This window comes from Littorina saxatilis, linkage group LG1 (genome assembly GCF_037325665.1).
Source record: "Littorina saxatilis isolate snail1 linkage group LG1, US_GU_Lsax_2.0, whole genome shotgun sequence".
Lineage (NCBI taxonomy): Eukaryota > Metazoa > Mollusca > Gastropoda > Littorinimorpha > Littorinidae > Littorina > Littorina saxatilis.
In genome coordinates this window covers 66,328,692-66,346,137 of record NC_090245.1, presented here as the reverse complement: position 1 = coordinate 66,346,137, position 17,446 = coordinate 66,328,692, and positions in this window count along the sequence as shown.

Sequence of the window (17,446 nt, the reverse complement as noted above, 5' to 3'; positions counted from 1 at the left end):
GGGGGTGACTCATCATGTGTGGCATCAATAGTTGTTGCTTTATATTTTTCCCTTCCCCATAAGTTATGACATTGATGATTGTAGCATAGACCATGACAATTACGACTGAATTACTTGTTGGTGATTATGAGGCCATTTTAAGCATTTCAGATCATTATGTATCATCTCTTTCAAATAAGTTCAATAATATCAAGGATTCCACCTGTAATATTCAAGTGTACTATGCTAGTGTTTTGTTTTGAAAGAATCCAATTCGCAAGTACTGTTTGGCCCATGCTATTTGCTTTGTGGTTTTCAACAGTGTACTAAAGTATTGAGAGAACACATGGGTACCGTTCAGCCCTTGGCGGTTTGCTTTGTGGTTTTAAACTGTAATAAAGTGTTCAGAAAACCCACCAGTACTGTTCAACCCATGGCTGTTTGCTTTTTTTGGTCATAGGAGGTTTGCTTTGTGGTTTTAAACTGTAATAAAGTGTTCAGAAAACCCATGAGTACTGTTCAACCCATGGCTGTTTGCTTTGTTTGGTCATAGGAGGTTTGCTTTGTGGTTTTAAACTGTAATAAAGTTTTCAGAAAACCCATAAGTACTGCATGTTCAGCCCATGGCTGTTTGCTTATTTCAGCCCTCAGCTGTTTGCTTTTCAACAGAATACTAAAGTTTTGAGAGAACCCACAAGTACTGCTCAGCCCTCGGCTGTTTGCTTTTTAACAGAGTACTAAAGTTTTGAGAGAACCCACAAGTACTGTTCAGTCCTTACTGCTTTCTTTACGCATTTTAACAATGTACTTAAAAAAAAAAGTTTAAAAAAAAAGCCCATTACCATAATGTATCTAAAACGGTCCTGTAACCTATTACAATAAGTTCTAATGCAACACTGCCTACCCCCCTCCCCCTACACACACAAAATGATAGCTATCTTAAAAAAACTGTCTGAAAGATGACATACAAGAGACCTAAAAACCAAAAAAATCAAACACAAAGATGACTTACAGGGTTTAGGGACAACAAATACAAACAAAAACAAAACAATCGGAACAACAAAAAAGACAAACAAAAAAAACAATCACACAAAAAACGAGGTTTAGGGGATTCAATTTTGAGATGGGACCCAAGAAGAAAAACAAAATATGGTTTACAGGAATCACGGACCTTTAACAAACACAACAAAACCAACAAATTACACACATACAAACACAAAACGAGGTTTAGGGGATTCAACGCCGCGCCAGGGACCTTAAACAGCAACAAGAAATAAAACAAAAATGGTTTACAGGAACCAGGGACCTTTAACAACAACACCACCAACAACACAACGCACACTGTGATACAAACACAAAACGAAATTTACGGGATTCAACGCCACGCCAGGGACCTTAAACAGCAACAATAAACGAACAAAAAAACGGTTTACAGGGTTCAGGGACTTTTAACAAACACAACACCCAAAACAAAATCTACAAACACAAAACGAGGTTTACGGGATTCAACGCCACGCCAGGGACCTTAAACAGCAACAAGAAATAAAACAAAAAAACGGTTTACAGGAATCAAGGACCTTTAACAAACACAACAAAACCAACAAAGTACACACGTACAAACACAAAACGAGGTTTACGGGATTCAACGCCACGCCAGGGACCTTAAACAGCAACAAGAAATAAAACAAAAAAACGGTTTACAGGAATCAAGGACCTTTAACAAACACAACAAAACCAACAAAGTACACACATACAAACACAAAACAAGGTTTACGGGATTCAACGCCACGCCAGGGACCTTAAACAGCAACAAGAAATAAAACAAACAAACGGTTTACAGGAATCAAGGACCTTTAACAAACACAACAAAACCAACAAAGTACACACATACAAACACAAAACGAGGTTTACGGGATTCAAAGCCACACCAGGGACCTTAAACAGCAACAAGAAATAAAACCAACAAAAAAACGGTTTACAGGAATCAAGGACCTTTAACAAAAACACCACAAGAAGGGCAAAGCCCATACGACTCACATGCTTGACCTCGACCTTTACATGACCTTGACCTTCAGGGTCAAGGACAAATAACTAACCTAGCAATGACATACACTAAGAACTGCTTTACACATTTTTCCTACCAAAATACATGTGACCTTGACCCAAGGTCAAGGTCATCCAAGGTCATGCAACACAAAGCTGTTAATTCAAGACATAGGAAGTACAATGGTGCTTATTGGCTCTTTCTACCATGAGATATGGTCACTTTTAGTGGTTCACTACCTTATTTTGGTCACATTTCATAAGGGTCAAACTGACCTTGACCTTGATCATATGTGACCAAATGTGTCTCATGATGAAAGCATAACATGTGCCCCACATAATTTTTAAGTTTGAAACAGTTATCTTCCATAGTTCAGGGTCAAGGTCACTTCAAAATATGTATACAGTCCAACTTTGAAGAGCTCCTGTGACCTTGACCTTGAAGCAAGGTAAACCAAAGTGGTATCAAAAGATGGGGCTTACTTTGCCCTATATATCATATATAGGTGAGGTATTCAATCTCAAAAACTTCAGAGAAAATGGGAAAAATGTGAAAAATAGCTGTTTTTTAGACAACATTTATGGCCCCTGCGACCTTGACCTTGAAGCAAGGTCAAGATGCTATGTTTGTTTTTTGGGGCCTTGTCATCATACACCATCTTGCCAAATTTGGTACTGATAGAGTGAATAGTGTCCAAGAAATATCCAACGTTAAAGTTTTCCGGACGGACGGACGGACGACTCGGGTGAGTACATAGACTCACTTTTGCTTCGCATGTGAGTCAAAAACCAACAAAGTACACACATACAAACACAAAACGAGGTTTACGGGATTCTTAGTAATACAAACCATCTGTGGTTAGCCACTAAGTTTGTACAGAATGCCAGATTGTTTGGTTTGTAATACTTGTGATCGTCTCTTCAGCTGATATTGCTATTCGAGACCGATTCAATGGGTTGGTTGGTTGGGTTGGTAATATTTGTGATTGTCTCTTCAGCTAATAATGTTATTCGAGACCGATCCAATGGGCTGGTTGGTAATATTTTTGATCGTCTCTTCAGCTAATATTGCAATTCGAGACCAATCCAATTGGTTGGTTTGTAATATGTTGATCATCTCTTCAGCTGATATTCGAGATCGATCCAATGGGTTGGTTGGTTGGGTTGGTAATATTTGTGATTGTCTCTTCAGCTGATATTGCTATTCGAGATTGATCCAATGGGTTGGTTGGTTGGGTTGGTAATATTTGTGATTGTCTCTTCAGCTGATATTGCTATTCGAGACCGATCCGATTGGTTGATTTGTAATATGTTGATCATCTCTTCAGCTGATATTGCTATTCGAGATCGATCCAATGGGCTGGTTGGTTGGGTTGGTAATATTTGTGATTGTCTCTTCAGCTGATATTGCTATTCGAGATCGATCCAATGGGCTGGTTGGTAATATTTGTGATCATCTCTTTAGCTGATATTGCTATTCGAGACCGATCCAAAGGGTTGGCTGGTAATATTTTTGATCGTCTCTTCAGTTCATATTGCTATAGGCTGGTTGAGCCGGTAGCTCCAGTGCCGAGGAGGGTAAGGGGGATGAGGGACAGGCCGATGCCTTACGACAGACTTGTAACTGTAACGTTGGCATGACTGATCACCATAGAGCACTGTCTTGTGTGACTGTAACGTTGGCATGACTGATCACCATAGAGCACTGTCTTGTGACTGCGACGTTGGCATGACTCAGATCACCATAGAGCACTGTCTTGTAACTGTAACGTTGGCATGACTCACAGATCACCATAGAGCACTGTCTTGTGACTGTGACCTTGACATGACTGATCACCCACCATACAACACTGTCATGTGACTGTGACATTGACATGACTGATCACCATAGAGCACTGTCTTGTGACTGTGACGTTGACATGACTGATCACCATAGAGCACTGTCTTGTGACTGTGACGTTGACATGACTGATCACTATAGAGCACTGTCTTGTGACTGTGACGTTGACATGACTGATCACCATACAACACTGTCTTGTGACTGTGACGTTGACATGACTGATCACCATAGAGCACTGTCTTGTGACTGTAACGTTGACATGACTGATCACCATACAACACTGTCTTGTGACTGTGACATTGACATGACTGATCACCATAGAGCACTGTCTTGTGACTGTGACGTTGGCATGACTGATCACCATAAAGCACTGTCTTGTGACTGTGACGTTGACATGACTGATCACTATAGAGCACTGTCTTGTGACTGTAACGTTGACATGACTGATCACCATACAACACTGTCTTGTGACTGTGACGTTGGCATGACTGATCACCATACAACACCGTCTTGTGACTGAAACATTGGCATGACTGATCACCATACAACACTGTCTTGTGACTGTGACGTTGACATGACTGATCACCATAGAGCACTGTCTTGTGACTGTAACGTTGACATGACTGATCACCATACAACACTGTCTTGTGACTGTAACGTTGGCATGACTGATCACCATAGAGCACTGTCTTGTGACTGTGACGTTGACATGACTGATCACCATAGAGCACTGTCTTGTGACTGTGACGTTGGCATGACTGATCACCATAAAGCACTGTCTTGTGACTGTGACGTTGACATGACTGATCACTATAGAGCACTGTCTTGTGACTGTAACGTTGACATGACTGATCACCATACAACACTGTCTTGTGACTGTGACGTTGGCATGACTGATCACCATACAACACCGTCTTGTGACTGAAACATTGGCATGACTGATCACCATACAACACTGTCTTGTGACTGTGACGTTGACATGACTGATCACCATAGAGCACTGTCTTGTGACTGTAACGTTGACATGACCGATCACCATACAACACTGTCTTGTGACTGTAACGTTGGCATGACTGATCACCATAGAGCACTGTCTTGTGACTGTAACATTGACATGACTGATCACCATAGAGCACTGTCTTGTGACTGTGACGTTGACATGACTGATCACCATAGAGCACTGTCTTGTGACTGTAACGTTGGCATGACTGATCACCATACAACACTGTCTTGTGACTGTGACGTTGGCATGACTCGGATCACCATAGAACAGTTCAGAGAGGGATCTACTGTGTACTGTTATCCATCTCTTTTTTCAACTGCTCTACCAGGAACCAATATGTCCTGGGAGTCTTTGGCAGAACACTGTGGACACTTTGGCTGGACACATGGGGACACTTTGGCTCAGAACTTAATTGGCCGATTGCAAGATTTTTTCCTTTCTCAGTTTGGTACACAGCAAGATAATATAATATCTATAGGACCCAGTGTTAACCTGTTGGTCATCTCAGGGTGACATGTTTTTTTGTGTTATTTTCTTCTTTAAATGAAGACCGCATCAAGCTGTTTTCTTTCAGTTTCAGTGTGGTACACAACAAGATGATATAATGTTTATTAGACCCTGTCAACCAATTGGTCATCTCAGGGTGACATTGTGTTCTTTTCTTTTTGTTATCAGTCCGTTTTCAGTGTGATGTGACCACGTGTGTAAAATCGGGAACAGTTGATAATGATGCCAAATTCACATCTCTCCTTTTGAGAGAAGACAGTCTCAGGACTGTCAGGCTATGTCACTGTCAGATGCAACACGGTCCAGCCCGCCCTCAAGCCCATCCAAACCAGCAGATATAATATTTATAACACCTTGTCAAGATGATATGGTATTTATAACACCCTGTCAAGATAATATGATATTTTTAACACCCAGTCAAGAAGATAACATGTACAGTATTTATAACACCTTGCCAAGATGAAATAATATCTACAACAGTCCCTGTCAAAATGATACAAGGGTGCATCTGAGTAAATATAGAGTGAAATAGATATTAAATTGAGCAGCAAGGCATTCTGTAAATGCCCACTGTTAAAGTTTGGGAATCAATCATTAAAAGAAAATCATAAATGCTGATTTAAGTCACATCTGACAAGTTTGAAGTTTACTGCAAGTTTGGAACACCCACTTCCCCACGTTCTTGAAAACTGGTCCAAGATGAAATATTTTAGTAATGTACATGCATACACACTTGCTGAAAATCAAGTATTCTTCATTTATTTATTTATTATATTTTGATATATTGATAACACCCTGTCAACCTTCTGGTCATTTCAAGGTAACATTTTTCTTTTGCATTTTTTGTTTTTTTCCCCTCTCAAAATGAAGACTTTATTAGTCTGTTTTCTCTCTGATGTGACCTGAAGTGCGTATCGTATGGGATTATCACTGTTCTTCATGCCCGGTGTGGTACTTTAAGCAAACAGTCAAGAAAGCTGTTGTTGACCTCGGTATGAGATAACAGGGTTGAAGTACGTACAAACATTTTTTAATTTCATTTCATAAGTAGGTGACTCATCATGTGTTCTTTCTTTATTTGGTGTTTAACGTCGTTTTCAACCATTCAAGGTTATATCGCGACGGGGAAAGGGGGGGGGGGGAGAGGGGAAAGGGGGGAGATGGGATAGAGCCACTTGTTAATTGTTTCTTGTTCACAAAAGCACTAATCAAAAAATTGCTCCAGGGGCTTGCAACGTAGTACAATATATGACCTTACTGGGAGAATGCAAGTTTCCAGTACAAAGGACTAAACATTTCTTACATACTGCTTGACTAAAATCTTTACAAACTTTGACTATGTTCTATACAAGAAACACTCAACAAGGGTAAAAGGAGAAACAGAACCATTAGTCGCCTCTTACGACATGCTGGGTAGCAACGGGTAAATTCTTTCTCGTCCCAACCAATATGGGACTCCCCCTAACCCGCGGGGGGTGACTCATCATGTGTGGCATCAATAGTTGTTGCTTTATATTTTTCCCTTCCCCATAAGTTATGACATTGATGATTGTAGCATAAGACCATGACAATTACGACTGTATTACTTTTTGGTGATTATGAGGCCATTTTAAGCATTTCAGATCATTATGTATCATCTCTTTCAAATAAGTTCAATAATATCAAGGATTCCACCTGTAATATTCAAGTGTACTATGCTAGTGTTTTGTTTTGAAAGAATCCAATTCGCAAGTACTGTTTGGCCCATGCTATTTGCTTTGTGGTTTTCAACAGTGTACTAAAGTATTGAGAGAACACATGGGTACCGTTCAGCCCTTGGCGGTTTGCTTTGTGGTTTTAAACTGTAATAAAGTGTTCAGAAAACCCACCAGTACTGTTCAACCCATGGCTGTTTGCTTTTTTTGGTCATAGGAGGTTTGCTTTGTGGTTTTAAACTGTAATAAAGTGTTCAGAAAACCCATGAGTACTGTTCAACCCATGGCTGTTTGCTTTGTTTGGTCATAGGAGGTTTGCTTTGTGGTTTTAAACTGTAATAAAGTTTTCAGAAAACCCATAAGTACTGCATGTTCAGCCCATGGCTGTTTGCTTATTTCAGCCCTCAGCTGTTTGCTTTTCAACAGAATACTAAAGTTTTGAGAGAACCCACAAGTACTGCTCAGCCCTCGGCTGTTTGCTTTTTAACAGAGTACTAAAGTTTTGAGAGAACCCACAAGTACTGTTCAGTCCTTACTGCTTTCTTTACGCATTTTAACAATGTACTTAAAAAAAAAAGTTTTAAAAAAAAGCCCATTACCATAATGTATCTAAAACGGTCCTGTAACCTATTACAATAAGTTCTAATGCAACACTGCCTACCCCCCTCCCCCTACACACACATATAGCTATCTTAAAAAAACTGTCTGAAAGATGACATACAAGAGACCTAAAAACCAAAAAAATCAAACACAAAGATGACTTACAGGGTTTAGGGACAACAAATACAAACAAAAACAAAACAATCGGAACAACAAAAAAGACAAACAAAAAAAACAATCACACAAAAAACGAGGTTTAGGGGATTCAATTTTGAGATGGGACCCAAGAAGAAAAACAAAATATGGTTTACAGGAATCACGGACCTTTAACAAACACAACAAAACCAACAAATTACACACATACAAACACAAAACGAGGTTTAGGGGATTCAACGCCGCGCCAGGGACCTTAAACAGCAACAAGAAATAAAACAAAAATGGTTTACAGGAACCAGGGACCTTTAACAACAACACCACCAACAACACAACGCACACTGTGATACAAACACAAAACGAAATTTACGGGATTCAACGCCACGCCAGGGACCTTAAACAGCAACAATAAACGAACAAAAAAACGGTTTACAGGGTTCAGGGACTTTTAACAAACACAACACCCAAAACAAAATCTACAAACACAAAACGAGGTTTACGGGATTCAACGCCACGCCAGGGACCTTAAACAGCAACAAGAAATAAAACAAAAAAACGGTTTACAGGAATCAAGGACCTTTAACAAACACAACAAAACCAACAAAGTACACACGTACAAACACAAAACGAGGTTTACGGGATTCAACGCCACGCCAGGGACCTTAAACAGCAACAAGAAATAAAACAAAAAAACGGTTTACAGGAATCAAGGACCTTTAACAAACACAACAAAACCAACAAAGTACACACATACAAACACAAAACAAGGTTTACGGGATTCAACGCCACGCCAGGGACCTTAAACAGCAACAAGAAATAAAACAAAAAAACGGTTTACAGGAATCAAGGACCTTTAACAAACACAACAAAACCAACAAAGTACACACATACAAACACAAAACGAGGTTTACGGGATTCAAAGCCACACCAGGGACCTTAAACAGCAACAAGAAATAAAACCAACAAAAAAACGGTTTACAGGAATCAAGGACCTTTAACAAAAACACCACAAGAAGGGCAAAGCCCATACGACTCACATGCTTGACCTCGACCTTTACATGACCTTGACCTTCAGGGTCAAGGTCAAATAACTAACCTAGCAATGACATACACTAAGAACTGCTTTACACATTTTTCCTACCAAAATACATGTGACCTTGACCCAAGGTCAAGGTCATCCAAGGTCATGCAACACAAAGCTGTTAATTCAAGACATAGGAAGTACAATGGTGCTTATTGGCTCTTTCTACCATGAGATATGGTCACTTTTAGTGGTTCACTACCTTATTTTGGTCACATTTCATAAGGGTCAAAGCTGACCTTGACCTTGATCATATGTGACCAAATGTGTCTCATGATGAAAGCATAACATGTGCCCCACATAATTTTTAAGTTTGAAACAGTTATCTTCCATAGTTCAGGGTCAAGGTCACTTCAAAATATGTATACAGTCCAACTTTGAAGAGCTCCTGTGACCTTGACCTTGAAGCAAGGTAAACCAATGTGGTATCAATATATGGGGCTAACTTTGCCCTATATATCATATATAGGTGAGGTATTCAATCTCAAAAACTTCAGAGAAAATGGGAAAAATGTGAAAAATAGCTGTTTTTTAGACAACATTATGGCCCCTGCGACCTTGACCTTGAAGCAAGGTCAAGATGCTATGTTTGTTTTTTGGGGCCTTGTCATCATACACCATCTTGCCAAATTTGGTACTGATAGACTGAATAGTGTCCAAGAAATATCCAACGTTAAAGTTTTCCGGACGGACGGACGGACGACTCGGGTGAGTACATAGACTCACTTTTGCTTCGCATGTGAGTCAAAAACCAACAAAGTGTCTCATGATGAAAGCATAACATGTGCCCCACATAATTTTTAAGTTTGAAACAGTTATCTTCCATAGTTCAGGGTCAAGGTCACTTCAAAATATGTATACAGTCCAACTTTGAAGAACTCCTGTGACCTTGACCTTGAAGCAAGGTAAACCAAAGTGGTATCAATATATGGGGCTAACTTTGCCCTATATATCATATATAGGTGAGGTATTCAATCTCAAAAACTTCAGAGAAAATGGGAAAAATGTGAAAAATAGCTGTTTTTTAGACAACATTATGGCCCCTGCGACCTTGACCTTGAAGCAAGGTCAAGATGCTATGTTTGTTTTTTGGGGCCTTGTCATCATACACCATCTTGCCAAATTTGGTACTGATAGACTGAATAGTGTCCAAGAAATATCCAACGTTAAAGTTTTCCGGACGGACGGACGGACGACTCGGGTGAGTACATAGACTCACTTTTGCTTCGCATGTGAGTCAAAAACCAACAAAGTACACACATACAAACACAAAACGAGGTTTACGGGATTCTTAGTAATACAAACCATCTGTGGTTAGCCACTAAGTTTGTACAGAATGCCAGATTGTTTGGTTTGTAATACTTGTGATCGTCTCTTCAGCTGATATTGCTATTCGAGACCGATTCAATGGGTTGGTTGGTTGGGTTGGTAATATTTGTGATTGTCTCTTCAGCTAATAATGTTATTCGAGACCGATCCAATGGGCTGGTTGGTAATATTTTTGATCGTCTCTTCAGCTAATATTGCAATTCGAGACCAATCCAATTGGTTGGTTTGTAATATGTTGATCATCTCTTCAGCTGATATTCGAGATCGATCCAATGGGTTGGTTGGTTGGGTTGGTAATATTTGTGATTGTCTCTTCAGCTGATATTGCTATTCGAGACCGATCCGATTGGTTGATTTGTAATATGTTGATCATCTCTTCAGCTGATATTGCTATTCGAGATCGATCCAATGGGCTGGTTGGTTGGGTTGGTAATATTTGTGATTGTCTCTTCAGCTGATATTGCTATTCGAGATCGATCCAATGGGTTGGCTGGTAATATTTTTGATCGTCTCTTCAGTTCATATTGCTATTCGAGACCGATCCAAAGGGTTGGCTGGTAATATTTTTGATCGTCTCTTCAGTTCATATTGCTATAGGCTGGTTGAGCCGGTAGCTCCAGTGCCGAGGAGGGTAAGGGGGATGAGGAACAGGCCGATGCCTTACGACAGACTTGTAACTGTAACGTTGGCATGACTGATCACCATAGAGCACTGTCTTGTGTGACTGTAACGTTGGCATGACTGATCACCATAGAGCACTGTCTTGTGACTGCGACGTTGGCATGACTCAGATCACCATAGAGCACTGTCTTGTAACTGTAACGTTGGCATGACTCACAGATCACCATAGAGCACTGTCTTGTGACTGTGACCTTGACATGACTGATCACCCACCATACAACACTGTCATGTGACTGTGACATTGACATGACTGATCACCATAGAGCACTGTCTTGTGACTGTGACGTTGACATGACTGATCACCATAGAGCACTGTCTTGTGACTGTGACGTTGACATGACTGATCACTATAGAGCACTGTCTTGTGACTGTGACGTTGACATGACTGATCACCATACAACACTGTCTTGTGACTGTGACGTTGACATGACTGATCACCATAGAGCACTGTCTTGTGACTGTAACGTTGACATGACTGATCACCATACAACACTGTCTTGTGACTGTGACATTGACATGACTGATCACCATAGAGCACTGTCTTGTGACTCTGACGTTGGCATGACTGATCACCATAGAGCACTGTCTTGTGACTGTGACGTTGACATGACTGATCACTATAGAGCACTGTCTTGTGACTGTAACGTTGACATGACTGATCACCATACAACACTGTCTTGTGACTGTGACGTTGGCATGACTGATCACCATACAACACCGTCTTGTGACTGAAACATTGGCATGACTGATCACCATACAACACTGTCTTGTGACTGTGACGTTGACATGACTGATCACCATAGAGCACTGTCTTGTGACTGTAACGTTGACATGACCGATCACCATACAACACTGTCTTGTGACTGTAACGTTGGCATGACTGATCACCATAGAGCACTGTCTTGTGACTGTAACATTGACATGACTGATCACCATAGAGCACTGTCTTGTGACTGTGACGTTGACATGACTGATCACCATAGAGCACTGTCTTGTGACTGTAACGTTGGCATGACTGATCACCATACAACACTGTCTTGTGACTGTGACGTTGGCATGACTCGGATCACCATATAACAGTTCAGAGAGGGATCTACTGTGTACTGTTATCCATCTCTTTTTTCAACTGCTCTACCAGGAACCAATATGTCCTGGGAGTCTTTGGCAGAACACTGTGGACACTTTGGCTGGACACATGGGGACACTTTGGCTCAGAACTTAATTGGCCGATTGCAAGATTTTTTCCTTTCTCAGTTTGGTACACAGCAAGATAATATAATATCTATAGGACCCAGTGTTAACCTGTTGGTCATCTCAGGGTGACATGTTTTTTTGTGTTATTTTCTTCTTTAAATGAAGACCGCATCAAGCTGTTTTCTTTCAGTTTCAGTGTGGTACACAACAAGATGATATAATGTTTATTAGACCCTGTCAACCAATTGGTCATCTCAGGGTGACATTGTGTTCTTTTCTTTTTGTTATCAGTCCGTTTTCAGTGTGATGTGACCACGTGTGTAAAATCGGGAACAGTTGATAATGATGCCAAATTCACATCTCTCCTTTTGAGAGAAGACAGTCTCAGGACTGTCAGGCTATGTCACTGTCAGATGCAACACGGTCCAGCCCGCCCTCAAGCCCATCCAAACCAGCAGATATAATATTTATAACACCTTGTCAAGATGATATGGTATTTATAACACCCTGTCAAGATAATATGATATTTTTAACACCCAGTCAAGATGATAACATGTACAATATTTATAACACCTTGCCAAGATGAAATAATATCTACAACAGTCCCTGTCAAAATGATACAAGGGTGCATCTGAGTAAATATAGAGTGAAATAGATATTAAATTGAGCAGCAAGGCATTCTGTAAATGCCCACTGTTAAAGTTTGGGAATCAATCATTAAAAGAAAATCATAAATGCTGATTTAAGTCACATCTGACAAGTTTGAAGTTTACTGCAAGTTTGGAACACCCACTTCCCCACGTTCTTGAAAACTGGTCCAAGATGAAATATTTTAGTAATGTACATGTATGCATACACACTTGCTGAAAATCAAGTATTCTTCATTTATTTATTTATTATATTTTGATATATTGATAACACCCTGTCAACCTTCTGGTCATTTCAAGGTAACATTTTTCTTTTGCATTTTTTGTTTTTTTCCCCTCTCAAAATGAAGACTTTATTAGTCTGTTTTCTCTCTGATGTGACCTGAAGTGCGTATCGTATGGGATTATCACTGTTCTTCATGCCCGGTGTGGTACTTTAAGCAAACAGTCAAGAAAGCTGTTGTTGACCTCGGTATGAGATAACAGGGTTGAAGTACGTATAAACATTTTTTAATTTCATTTCATAAGTAGGTGACTCATCATGTGTTCTTTCTTTATTTGGTGTTTAACGTCGTTTTCAACCATTCAAGGTTATATCGCGACGGGGAAAGGGGGGGGGGAGATGGGATAGGGGAAAGATGGGATAGAGCCACTTGTTAATTGTTTCTTGTTCACAAAAGCACTAATCAAAAAATTGCTCCAGGGGCTTGCAACGTAGTACAATATATGACCTTACTGGGAGAATGCAAGTTTCCAGTACAAAGGACTAAACATTTCTTACATACTGCTTGACTAAAATCTTTACAAACTTTGACTATGTTCTATACAAGAAACACTCAACAAGGGTAAAAGGAGAAACAGAACCATTAGTCGCCTCTTACGACATGCTGGGTAGCAACGGGTAAATTCTTTCTCGTCCCAACCAATATGGGACTCCCCCTAACCCGCGGGGGGTGACTCATCATGTGTGGCATCAATAGTTGTTGCTTTTTATTTTTCCCTTCCCCATAAGTTATGACATTGATGATTGTAGCATAAGACCATGACAATTACGACTGTATTACTTTTTGGTGATTATGAGGCCATTTTAAGCATTTCAGATCATTATGTATCATCTCTTTCAAATAAGTTCAATAATATCAAGGATTCCACCTGTAATATTCAAGTGTACTATGCTAGTGTTTTGTTTTGAAAGAATCCAATTCGCAAGTACTGTTTGGCCCATGCTATTTGCTTTGTGGTTTTCAACAGTGTACTAAAGTATTGAGAGAACACATGGGTACCGTTCAGCCCTTGGCGGTTTGCTTTGTGGTTTTAAACTGTAATAAAGTGTTCAGAAAACCCACCAGTACTGTTCAACCCATGGCTGTTTGCTTTTTTTGGTCATAGGAGGTTTGCTTTGTGGTTTTAAACTGTAATAAAGTGTTCAGAAAACCCATGAGTACTGTTCAACCCATGGCTGTTTGCTTTGTTTGGTCATAGGAGGTTTGCTTTGTGGTTTTAAACTGTAATAAAGTTTTCAGAAAACCCATAAGTACTGCATGTTCAGCCCATGGCTGTTTGCTTATTTCAGCCCTCAGCTGTTTGCTTTTCAACAGAATACTAAAGTTTTGAGAGAACCCACAAGTACTGCTCAGCCCTCGGCTGTTTGCTTTTTAACAGAGTACTAAAGTTTTGAGAGAACCCACAAGTACTGTTCAGTCCTTACTGCTTTCTTTACGCATTTTAACAATGTACTTAAAAAAAAAAGTTTTAAAAAAAAGCCCATTACCATAATGTATCTAAAACGGTCCTGTAACCTATTACAATAAGTTCTAATGCAACACTGCCTACCCCCCTCCCCCTACACACACATAATGATAGCTATCTTAAAAAAACTGTCTGAAAGATGACATACAAGAGACCTAAAAACCAAAAAAATCAAACACAAAGATGACTTACAGGGTTTAGGGACAACAAATACAAACAAAAACAAAACAATCGGAACAACAAAAAAGACAAACAAAAAAAACAATCACACAAAAAACGAGGTTTAGGGGATTCAATTTTGAGATGGGACCCAAGAAGAAAAACAAAAATTGGTTTACAGGAATCACGGACCTTTAACAAACACAACAAAACCAACAAATTACACACATACAAACACAAAACGAGGTTTAGGGGATTCAACGCCGCGCCAGGGACCTTAAACAGCAACAAGAAATAAAACAAAAATGGTTTACAGGAACCAGGGACCTTTAACAACAACACCACCAACAACACAACGCACACTGTGATACAAACACAAAACGAAATTTACGGGATTCAACGCCACGCCAGGGACCTTAAACAGCAACAATAAACGAACAAAAAAACGGTTTACAGGGTTCAGGGACTTTTAACAAACACAACACCCAAAACAAAATCTACAAACACAAAACGAGGTTTACGGGATTCAACGCCACGCCAGGGACCTTAAACAGCAACAAGAAATAAAACAAAAAAACGGTTTACAGGAATCAAGGACCTTTAACAAACACAACAAAACCAACAAAGTACACACATACAAACACAAAACGAGGTTTACGGGATTCAACGCCACGCCAGGGACCTTAAACAGCAACAAGAAATAAAACAAAAAAACGGTTTACAGGAATCAAGGACCTTTAACAAACACAACAAAACCAACAAAGTACACACATACAAACACAAAACGAGGTTTACGGGATTCAAAGCCACGCCAGGGACCTTAAACAGCAACAAGAAATAAAACCAACAAAAAAACGGTTTACAGGAATCAAGGACCTTTAACAAAAACACCACAAGAAGGGCAAAGCCCATACAAACACATGCTTGACCTCGACCTTTACATGACCTTGACCTTCAGGGTCAAGGACAAATAACTAACCTAGCAATGACATACACTAAGAACTGCTTTACACATTTTTCCTACCAAAATACATGTGACCTTGACCCAAGGTCAAGGTCATCCAAGGTCATGCAACACAAAGCTGTTAATTCAAGACATAGGAAGTACAATGGTGCTTATTGGCTCTTTCTACCATGAGATATGGTCACTTTTAGTGGTTCACTACCTTATTTTGGTCACATTTCATAAGGGTCAAACTGACCTTGACCTTGATCATATGTGACCAAATGTGTCTCATGATGAAAGCATAACATGTGCCCCACATAATTTTTAAGTTTGAAACAGTTATCTTCCATAGTTCAGGGTCAAGGTCACTTCAAAATATGTATACAGTCCAACTTTGAAGAGCTCCTGTGACCTTGACCTTGAAGCAAGGTAAACCAAAGTGGTATCAATATATGGGGCTTACTTTGCCCTATATATCATATATAGGTGAGGTATTCAATCTCAAAAACTTCAGAGAAAATGGGAAAAATGGGAAAAATAGCTGTTTTTTAGACAACATTATGGCCCCTGCGACCTTGACCTTGAAGCAAGGTCAAGATGCTATGTTTGTTTTTTGGGGCCTTGTCATCATACACCATCTTGCCAAATTTGGTACTGATAGACTGAATAGTGTCCAAGAAATATCCAACGTTAAAGTTTTCCGGACGGACGGACGGACGACTCGGGTGAGTACATAGACTCACTTTTGCTTCGCATGTGAGTCAAAAACCAACAAAGTACACACATACAAACACAAAACGAGGTTTACGGGATTCTTAGTAATACAAACCATCTGTGGTTAGCCACTAAGTTTGTACAGAATGCCAGATTGTTTGGTTTGTAATACTTGTGATCGTCTCTTCAGCTGATATTGCTATTCGAGACCGATTCAATGGGTTGGTTGGTTGGGTTGGTAATATTTGTGATTGTCTCTTCAGCTAATAATGTTATTCGAGACCGATCCAATGGGCTGGTTGGTAATATTTTTGATCGTCTCTTCAGCTAATATTGCAATTCGAGACCAATCCAATTGGTTGGTTTGTAATATGTTGATCATCTCTTCAGCTGATATTCGAGATCGATCCAATGGGTTGGTTGGTTGGGTTGGTAATATTTGTGATTGTCTCTTCAGCTGATATTGCTATTCGAGATTGATCCAATGGGTTGGTTGGTTGGGTTGGTAATATTTGTGATTGTCTCTTCAGCTGATATTGCTATTCGAGACCGATCCGATTGGTTGATTTGTAATATGTTGATCATCTCTTCAGCTGATATTGCTATTCGAGATCGATCCAATGGGCTGGTTGGTTGGGTTGGTAATATTTGTGATTGTCTCTTCAGCTGATATTGCTATTCGAGATCGATCCAATGGGCTGGTTGGTAATATTTGTGATCATCTCTTTAGCTGATATTGCTATTCGAGACCGATCCAAAGGGTTGGCTGGTAATATTTTTGATCGTCTCTTCAGTTCATATTGCTATAGGCTGGTTGAGCCGGTAGCTCCAGTGCCGAGGAGGGTAAGGGGGATGAGGGACAGGCCGATGCCTTACGACAGACTTGTAACTGTAACGTTGGCATGACTGATCACCATAGAGCACTGTCTTGTGTGACTGTAACGTTGGCATGACTGATCACCATAGAGCACTGTCTTGTGACTGCGACGTTGGCATGACTCAGATCACCATAGAGCACTGTCTTGTAACTGTAACGTTGGCATGACTCACAGATCACCATAGAGCACTGTCTTGTGACTGTGACCTTGACATGACTGATCACCCACCATACAACACTGTCATGTGAC